General features: G+C 28.6%; 1 long non-coding RNA gene across 1 annotated transcript; it reads left to right on the top strand.

The window, feature by feature from the left end:
• The first annotated feature begins 5,865 nt into the window (after positions 1-5,865).
• LOC145097698 (uncharacterized) lies at positions 5,866-7,711 on the top strand. Its single transcript, XR_013704472.1, has 3 exons — positions 5,866-6,195; positions 6,273-6,396; positions 7,553-7,711. It is a non-coding gene; the product is annotated as an uncharacterized LOC145097698 (long non-coding RNA).
• The last annotated feature ends 3,657 nt before the right edge of the window (positions 7,712-11,368 follow it).

Raw genomic sequence — 11,368 nt, forward strand, 5'->3', positions numbered from 1 at the left:
ACACCTACTATGGATTGACAACACCTATTACGGACCGGCAACACCTACTATAGAATCATGGGTCCGTCTCTGGCATTACATGGGAGCAGTGGCGGACGCAGACTATTTTAGTAAGGGTGTCCCTCATACTTCAAGCGGGTGCACCTAATAGAAAAATTAAAAAAAAAATTAAAAAAAAAAAATTACACTACGAGCCAGAAATTGAGTAGTGGCCCGGGACCCCCAATTCTCCACATAGGTCTGCCATTGCATGGGAGCCTTGCATGGGTTAATGCAACATACACATGCTATGTCAAATGGATCCCTCACAGTGGCGGATGCAGGCTATGGCTAGTCAGGTGTATGGCCCCACTTGGAAGTGGATACACCCTATATATTTTAAAAAATAACCCTAATAAATCAATACTTTGCTGAAAAAGTTCATATATGGCACCCACTTTGCTAAACAAATCCAAAAAAAATCCTTAATGGACCCCTGTTAAGTTCGGTTCTGGATCCGCCACTGATCCCTCATGCCTTTTACTTCTCTTGAGATGGCTAGATTATATAATAACCATCATGAAGAATGGCCTGGTGGTGATTATTATAGGATTAAGCAATCCAAAACATAGTTTCATCAAGTTATAATCTCAAATGCATAGACCTTTGGTGACCTTTCACTAAAAAAGAAGTCAGCCAATTCAGACCTCATTACCTCATTTTTAAAGGATACAGATTGAGACTCTTGTGATGACTTCTATTATTCCCTGCAGTTCCTATAAAGCTCTACCGACACTTTCATTTCTTCAACACATTTGAAGGTATAAATGTTAGTATCATTTTAATTTCTCTTACAAATAAACTAAACGGCATTTGGGTGTGTTGGGAATATGTCATTCCCTAAGTGATTGAAGGTTCAAGTCTCGTAATAAATAAAAGATATACATTTAAGAATATGATTGATTACATTGGTTTGTGTCGTTAGCCATTTTAAAGAAAATATTCAACTTATGAGGTTAAGGTGTATTATGATTCGAGATTTGTTGCTAAAGTTAAAAGCATGCTAGAGATTGATGAATATGTGTTGTTAGTGATGTTATTTAATAACAAGTAGATAACTAAAACATATGATTTAGTTTTTTAACAAGTGGATCATGACGAATAAGAATAATTTGATGATTAAAGATGTTAGAAAACTAAATTATATATCAAACATTAAATTTTTGAAATCATCAATTATACACGAAGCTATAAATTATATATATCTGACATCTAAAAGTGGTTCTTAGCATAGTTGTGATTAATTAAATTAGTTAATGGTTACTGATTATTAACTAATTAAATATATTTAACATCTAAAAGTGGTTCTTAAAATAATTAAGGTATGAATAGTAAACTGAACGTATATTGCTCTAATGAAAAAGTATGTCAGGTCTTGTGTGATTAAAAAAAATGATTTCGTCTTGGTTAGTAATGATAGTAAAATGTTATAAATACTAAGAAATAATTGAACTATATGACCAAATTGGATGTGAAAATGTGAATTAAGAGTTAGTTACATTAATGAGATATGTTGGAAATTTGGGAACATAACGTTGATGTCTTTTAAGTTCACAATTACACAAAAGAAACCTGGAACAAATGAGTGAATGTGAATATAACACGTATATGCATATGTGAATATAACACGTATATGCATATTGTGAACTTGGTTAAACCAAAGTGAGTTCATGACTATTTGGGAGGGCTGAATGCACATCACGTTGAGTCTACCTGCTTAATTGAGAAATACACATTATGATATTGTATGCGACATATTGATATAAAATCTCACCTGTGTATATCTATATTGTGGAAGTGTGGCCTTGATCATATCATAACATGGGATATATGCTCTTTTCACTATGCAATCATATCAATATATTCTACTCTCTTTTGGTTTTGTTCCTGAAAAGTATATTTTGTACAAACATTAAAATCGTTGTGAAAGTGAAGATAGTGATGTGCTAGCTCCCATGCCTCAAGGGCTTCCAACGGATTTAAGAGGAACTTATGATAGATTTCTATGAAATTACATTAAATTTACATATGACAAACAAATGTGAAGGGTACCATGTGCTACATGGTGCTATATAATGGGTTCGCCAATGTTCCAAACATACAAGGTGGATAATAATCTCACAAAAAATGATATTAATAAAAAGATAATATATTATTTTTGAATAACTTTATTTAGAATATTTTATGCATTTGAATACACAATAATTTGTGAACTATTGGGGCTTATATGTAAATATAGGGTTTATATGTAGATATAGAATACTTGGAGGATTACTATTGTAAATATTAGAATTGTTGTATATATTGAGATTACGCAGTAATGAGTAGCCCTGTCGAAAAGACCTGAAACCCGTTCTACCCACCCGACCCGTTCTGAATTCGGGTAGAATGGATCGGGTAGAACGGGTAACGGGTATGAACATTCGGGTAATAGGCTAACCCGATAATAATAAGGTCGGGTTTTAGGTATGAATATTTATTTCCGGGTATACCCGAATTCGTTTTTTAAATAATATCAAATATACAATGCAGTCACGTATGCACACTTCAAATAAAACAAAACCATTCATTTCCTTCTTATGAACGACGGCTCGACAGTCGACGCAAACTTGCAAAGGGAATACGACGCTGAAGCTGAAGTCCTAAACCGTCATCACAATTCTCAATTTCTCACTATCGCATGGAATTGAATTAAAAAAGTACATAACATATTATAATGATTTGTATTGTTATTATATATGTACTTGTTAATTGTATGAAGTATTTTCCTACTCGATTCTTTATTAAACCAACCAACATGTAAAAATAAAAAAAATAAAAAAATATTAATAAGTGTAATTTAAAAAAATTTCGGGTATACCCGATAATTACCCGGCCCGACCTCAAACCCGAATACCCGAAAACCCGAATTACAATATAGGTCGGGTATCGGGTATTATATTCTTAAGGAAATATCCGTTCTACCCGACCTGTTCTACCCGAAACCCGAAAATTTTACTCGTTCGACACCCCTAGTAATGAGAAAGTTAGTCTGATTCATTTTTCCCTCTTTCACGTATTATGGTATCAGAGCAGAATACCGAGCGATAGCATCAACCACATGTCAATTGATTTGGTTAAAGCAGTTACTTAAAGATTTTGGAATCAATCATGATCACGCTGCTTTATTATTTTGTGACAACGATTCAGCTATTAAGATAGCTAATAATCCAACATTTCACGAAAGGACAAAACACATCAAAATCGATCTTCATTTTGTATGGGATAAAGTGGTTGACAAATTTCTCAGATTGATGTCAATTTGTATAAATTTCCAGCTTGCAGATTTGTTTACTAAAGCATTACCAGCTACTAAGTTAGCTCCTTTCATGTCCAAGATGTCATTGCAAAATATATATTCTCCATTGTCATCTTGAGGGGGAATATTGGGGCTTATATGTAAATATAGGGCTTATATGTAGATATATAATAGTTGGAGGATTATTATTGTAAATATTAGAATTGTTGTATATATTCAGATTACGCAGGAATGAGAAAGTTAGTCTTATTCATTTTTTCCTCTTTCACGTATTATGTATTATGAACCGTATGACATTTTACCGATTTTACCTATAAGAATGATTTATAACTTTTTTTGTATAAGTATGTGACTAAAAGTATAAAAATATAGTAGATATTTTTATTTGTTTTATCAGATACAAACCTAAATCATTTTTGAAATATATTAATTTATTGATATGGGTATATTGGTATTAATGACGCAATAAATGAGTACATGGATGGAACAGCAGAGTTGTTGCAAATGTTCAGAAATTTTAAAAAGAGGGTCTGAATCACAGTATCAACTGTTCAGCCACTTACTATACAGAATTGACCGATGAATGATTCAGTGTTTTTGTTCATCTTATAATATACTAAAATAGTAGAAGTGTTTTATGCTCATGTTTGTTTTAAACAACTTATATTATTTTAAAATAATAATATATTTTAATTTTGTTTAGTTTTAACTTTTACGACCAAAATTTGGTCCATTATTCTATTCCGGATTCTTTTCGGAGTTATTTAACCATTAATTTATGACAAATACAAAATCAACATCAATGGCAAAGTTAAAATATACTTGTAATACTTGTTTATTTTGATCCATATGTTTTTTTATTTTATTTTTAACGGCTAACTCACGCCTCTAAACCCTACTAATAAGCTATACATTTATATATAACTAGACTTTAACTCACAACCATTATAATAAATATTAATTCTTTTCAAACACATGATACCAATGACCATTTTTCAATCCATATATTGTTATGACAAAAGTAATCAAAACACGAAATATAATAAATAGAAAAACAAATAAATCAAATTTATATACAAGATTCATAATCAGAAAAACATACTTGCATGTTGATATTTACAACATAATCACAAATACGAAAATATGTAGATTGAGGTCTGAGAATTGTAGTGTCCTAAGATAGAAATTGTCATGTAGGTCTGTATTGAGGATGTAGCAGTTAATTTAAGAACATATCTTGAATATGACGAAAATCGACATGATCCCTTATGATATAAATAACAAATTTTTGAGAGAAAGTGTGTGTTTCATTAGTCTTCAATTTCTGTATGATTCCATGTATTTATAGTCTTCCAATGGTGGTTGTAAACCACCAACTGAAACTACCTGCTAAATAGGCCCGGTTTTAGGGGGGAGGGGCGGCCGCACAGGGCCACGAAAAAAATAGGATCTGAGTTTTAATTAAATTATATATTTAATAACTAAATATATATGAAATTTTCAAAGTTTTGCATAAAGTTTGTGTAGGGTATCTGGTATAAGTGTGTAATTTAGTTTGAAGCAACGTAGGTTTGATTCATGTCATCACATTTTGAAGTTTTAAATTCAATTTACAATTTTAGCCATTAGTTTTTGTTTTATATTTCATAATCAATCCTCTCTTTCAGTATGTTTAACAAATCAATTTTTTTAAAGTTACATAATTAGCCCTTGAACTTTTTATAAAGTTTCATATGTTTCTTTTTAGTTAATTTATTTACTTTTAAGTTTTCACCGTCTTAAGTTTGTTTTCTTTATATATTAATTTAGGGTCCTATTTTTCTTCTTAGCACAGGGTTCTTAAAATCTGGGAGTCGGCCATGCTGCTAAAAACTGTCAAGTAGTTAAGTCTCTAATTAATAAAATTTTACTAAATAAAAAATTAGTTAATTAAAATTAATTTCGGATTTATAAAAATAAAAATATAAATTAATTATCCAAGAAGAGCTCAAAGTCTATGTTTGACCATTAATATATAATAAATTCAAGCCTTCTACTAATCCAATTTAACGAGTCCAACGCCATAATTCAAACCCAAGATGCCTAACTCATTACTTGATACAAGGTTGAATTATGTTTTTTGGAATTAAAGGTTTCTTTTTTTATTTTTATTGTTGAAATAATTATTTTGAGTAAATAACATAATCCGTGTGGATCAAGTGCTAAAAGACTAATTTAATATTTATTTTCAAAAATTAAGTCACATAGTTTCTACTTTATTAAGAATTAAAAAGTTTCATCTGACGTTCAATTAACTTTGAATTTTTTGAATTTTGAATAAAAAATAATTGATTCCGTAGCATATTCACCCCTAATCATATTCCTAATTTAGATAACTTTATTACCTAATCATATCCCTTTCAATTGGTTTTGTTTTTTTGCTATATCTTTAAATTTTGTCCTTTGTTACAAAAAAGATAAAAAGAATCAAATAATTTTGATGAAATGGATTGAGATACAAAAATTTGAAGTCCACCGGAAAATATATCTTATTTTTCAAAAGGTAAGACAAAACCACCACCGCCACCGTGGCCCACAAAATTGGATGGTTCTCTCTACCATCTCCCACCATCCTATTACCACCCACTTTCTTGCCTTCTTCTCCCTCAAAACACACACACATACACATACATACACACCATTTTTATCACATTTCTCTCTGAAAAAAAATAAAATAAATAAAAACTACGATCAATGGATCAAACATCCCCCAAATCTCCATCGCCACCACAAACACGGCCGTTGTTCAGGCCACCAGTTCCGACGGCAGTTACTCCTACTCCTCTTATTATACCGAAGGTTTTCAAATACCCAGAAATGTAATCAGTTTTTTTTTTTTTTCTGATTATTTTAGAAAAATGATTGTTAGAATTTATGGGTATGTATTATTTTATAGGTATACGAGTCCTACTGATTTGATCATGTCCCCTGTTTCAAAGGTCATACTTGCAAGAACCACGTCCAAGAAGTCATCTCTCCCGTTACTAAATTCGTCTACTACAAATAAAGAACAACACAAGGTACGATATTATCATGCGTACTCAATTACTCATCATCTTTGTAGATTTTATGGTCATATTAACTTCGTCAAAGTTAAACAAGCTAAACCCTAATCATATGTATTTTTTGTACACGGTTTTTTTTTCGTCAAAGTTACACAAGGTACAATATTTTCATGTACACGGTTTTTTTTCGTTGTATTTTTTCTTATAAAATTGATAGTCCAATATCCATCTGCGAAAATGGTTAAGTGGATGATGGTGTTTCATTTGATATTTTTGGCCCAATAGAATTCAACCCTAAACCCAATTAATATGTATTTTTTGAAAGGGTAGTTTTTGAACAAATATTATATATATATATATATATATATATATATATATATATATATATATATATATATAACCTGTGGAAACCACGGTTATAAAATTATTTGAAATTTTAAAGTAAAACCTCAAAATTAATAATTAATTATTTTAAATAAATTATTAATTACGATATGTTTTTATTAGTTTTGTGAAATTATAATCGTTGATTCAAATAAATATATATAATTAATTTTTAATATATATTAGACATTTTTTATTTGTGAATTAATGAAAACAATAATATAAAATTTAAAATTTAAAATGGAGAATAGATACATTAACAAATAACATCACATTAATTAGGAGATCTAATAAATTTAAAATGAAGAACTAATAGATTGACAAGTGACATCATATTAATTAAGAGGTCTAATATAGTGACACATGACAAAATGACTACTCTTTTATTAGTATATATATATATATATATATATATATATATATATATATATATATAAACATTTAATGGTAAATGTATAAAAGTATATTTAATGATATAATGTTTACATAATAAACAGTTAAATCCACGTCATTAACCATCAATAGTCATGTGACATGTTAGTTGCTAGTGACCTATTATGACTGGTAATACAATTTTTGAATAAATGTAAAGTATGTGATCATACGTATATAAAAATTATAATCGGTTGGTAATATATATATATATATATATATATATATATATATAGATATATATATATATATATATATATATATGAAAAAATATATAATAGTATTTTTTATAATTTTAATATTTTGTTATCCTATTAAGTTTTTTTTTTATTATTATGATGGGCACCTCTTGTAGATGGAAGCTTCTATGTTTGGAGAGAGGGATGCTCTTGGAATTTGAAAATTTTATGTAATGTTTTTTATTTAAATTGTAATCAAATTTTATTATCATAATTGTGGTTCTATTTGTAAATTAATAACTATATCTATTGAAAGTCAAATTTAATCAAATAACTATATCTATTGCAACGAAAGGTTTTAATCGATTTTGAATTAATCTTTTTTTAGTTGCTGAAATTTTCAATTAAAAAAGAAAAGACAACCCATAGCAAGTTGCTAGGGCCAAAATTTACCAAAAGTTATCTAACAATGGACTTAATCATAGTTGTCGACTCATTACTCGGAAATATAGATTTTTTTACCCGTGACTCAACTCGTAAGAGTCGTGATATTAAAAAGTATATATGTAAATATATAAATTTGAAAATCGTTTAGGTTCATTTGATGTATTAATATTCTAACATATGCATGCATTTCAAGAAATTCTAGAATAATCTTAAATGGCACTTTTAATTTTAGGCACGTAGTGTTACTAAAGAGTATATGGAATGTTCAAAGATCTTATTTACTTTTAATCATATGTCTCATTGTGGATTCATTCATATTCATGTTATATAACGTCAATTGATCCAAAATACACAATAGTTCATTTTATAATTCCATAAAAGACCATTAATTAACCATTTTATAGTTGCTAGAGAATCTCAAACGAAATTTAGAGATCAAATATTAATAATTAACGTCAAAGTGTGATGTTTATCATTTGGGTAAAAAATAAAAATTGACTAAATAATATCAAACAATTGTATTACACTATTTTTTTTTTTTTAATTTTATGTTAGACAAAAGTAACCTTCTATGTTTTATTTTACTTCCTTATTTATTTAACCTTTAAAGCTTTATTATTTTTTAACTGTTGTTTTTATCATTTTAATCTCCAAGTTAAATACTAAATTTGTGATGATCATATGATATTTCTTTTTCATTTTTTATGTTTATAAATATAAACATGATAATATTATCGTCTTCTTATTTAAAACAAAAAAGATTCGATATATTTTTCTTTTCCGGTTTATTTGTTTGAGACACCTTATATCTATAAAAAAAAATGTTTGTATTACTGCTCATCGCCTTCCGATACTATTTCATAACTTTTTTCTCCAATACTTTTAATATATTGTTTTATTTAATTTTATTGACAAGTACCATTTAAATTTTATTAAATATTACATATCCTTAAAACTAACAAATTATTTATTGGGCTCTCTAAAATATTTCAGAAAGATGTTGTATTAGTTAATTTCATACATAAAAAATAATAAATAAATAAATAACCTTAAAAAAGTGTTCAACGATTCAAGATAATTTAAGTTAATAGCGTTTAAATTGTTAAAGTTAGGTAGAAAAAGTAATGTGCAAAGTAAAAACTATACATGAAACATCTTCAACATTATTCTTTAATTTAAACTGATGAGGTTCAAACGTTGCATGAGTCGGATCTTTTTTCTTATTTTGATATTTGGTGGGTTACGTAAGTAGGGCGTTATAATTGCTTGACCGTAAATATAGGGTGACAAATCGGGCCATCGTGTCGTGTTTTTGTCTGACACGACACGACACGACAAGGTTTTATGTAACACGAACACGACACGATACAATGTCGTGTTTTTTTTAACTAACACGAAAACGAATCGATTAAAACACGACACGATACGACAAAGATAACATAATAAAAAATTAGTTTATTTAATTAATATTTAATCATTTATAACGCGAAATCACAACAAACACGAAAAACACGACAAATAAATGTTAATCGTGTCAATTTCGTGTCGAATTTTAAACACGAACACGACACGACACGACATTGTGTTTTTCACACTTAACACGAACACGACACGAACACAAATTCGAATTTCAGTTTCGTCCCAATTTCGTTTCGTGTCGTTTATTTTTATCGTGTCGTGTCAACAATTGTCACCCCTACGTAAATGTATGATGCTTAAAAACAAAATAATCAATGTTAAATGATAAATCTGATGTGGATAACATCTATCCAATAAAGAAGTTAAAAAATGACAACTTTTATAACTTCATATAGATACAAATAAAACAGAGGAAACCTTAACTAATAACTTCAATTGCTCCACCAAAAAATAAGACTATATAGCAAATGGCACAAGGTTTCTAATCTAACAACTAATTAGGAGGTCTTGAGTTCAATCATGAGATATTTAAATTATTTATCGTTTCAAAAAAAAAAAAAAAAAAACAAATGATAGCTTTTTTATAACTTTTTACTGCCCGGAGCTTCGATACATTACAATTGCTCCCTCAAAAAATGCATCGCACCAACCTTAAGTCATACTCCTGGAATAAAGACCACCACAATATCCTTGCTAATTTACTCATTGTTTTGGAAACTAATAATATAAAATATACAAAATAGAGTCCAAGATTTTTATTTTTGACCCTATGATATCATTTTGTTGCATTTTGGTACGAGTTTGTTAAAATTTAAGTAATAAGCTCTTATCTTCTTTAATAACCATATTGACCTTGGACCAAACCTCAAAAATAAAATATACCATAGGTCACAGGAACTAAGGGCAAAATGGTACATGTGGTATATTGTTATTGTATTTTTCACGTTTGGTGCAAGAGATCAAATATTAAACAGTCAAGCATGGAAGGCCTTTCAGCTCAAGGGTAGCAATTTCATTCACCACTTCATGTCTGATTCAAATTGAGCTTCGGTTATAACAAAACAAGGTATAAATAATGGATTTTGTTTTTAAGCATTCATTTTGTTAAAACGTACTCTTCCGTCCCAATATTATTGTCCACAGACAAAAAACACACAGATTAAGAAAAACATTAAATACCACTTTATTTAATAAAATAACAGTTTTGTCCTTACTTTGTATTTAATGTTCCATTAAATGCTTAGTTGATTAAGTAATAATGAGGGGGTATTTTGATAAAAATATTATTTATTTTTAGAAGTGGACTATTATTTTGGAAGAAACCAAAAAAAATATGGATTATAATTTTGGGACGGAAAGAGTAATACAAACAGGAATAATAAATTATTTTTTATCTTTTTCAAAATTAAAATCACTGAAAAAACAAATGAGTTTGCTTCTGTTTGCAAACAGCCCATTCACAATATGTGGTTGTTTTTTTCTGGTTAGCAAGGAATGGCTATTCCAAAAACATAAAATAAAAAACATATTTTTAAAAACAAATATTTGTATAGCAATTAAAAATTGAATTTTTGTTATATATGTGTATTACCTTGAGCAAATGGAAGGCTTGAAGAAAAATGGTCAAACATTATAAAAAAATATAAAAATGTAATAATAATATGGGACATAATAAATAATTCTCATGTTGTCCAATGAGCAAACATATTGAACCATTACAGGGGTATTTAAACGATCCAATAACATTGCTCCTAGCAGCTGAAACATTTTTGCAGACTCTCAGTTTACAATTTAAGAGAATAAAATAAATAAATAAAAACAATACTAATATAGAAATAAACAATAAATAACTTTCACATCATTTCGTCTTAATAATGTAGTTGGGAGATTATATCAATGAGTTGTACTCCTAGAAGAACCGCATCAAAAAAGTATAATTTATAGAAAAAATTAAGCCAAGAGTTTATTAAAAAAAAAAAAATTGTGCTCAATGTAATAAACATTTACCCAATCATAGTTTTTGGAAAGAAATTCTTGCAACAGTTGACTTGTGCCTTGTCAATAACTCATGAAATAAGATAAAAAAAACCTTCATCATTTTATCCGGTAACAACATTACAATCAGG

Source organism: Lactuca serriola, chromosome 4, assembly GCF_051521515.1.
Source record: "Lactuca serriola cultivar US96UC23 chromosome 4, Lser_US96UC23_V15, whole genome shotgun sequence".
Taxonomy (NCBI): Eukaryota; Viridiplantae; Streptophyta; class Magnoliopsida; order Asterales; family Asteraceae; genus Lactuca; species Lactuca serriola.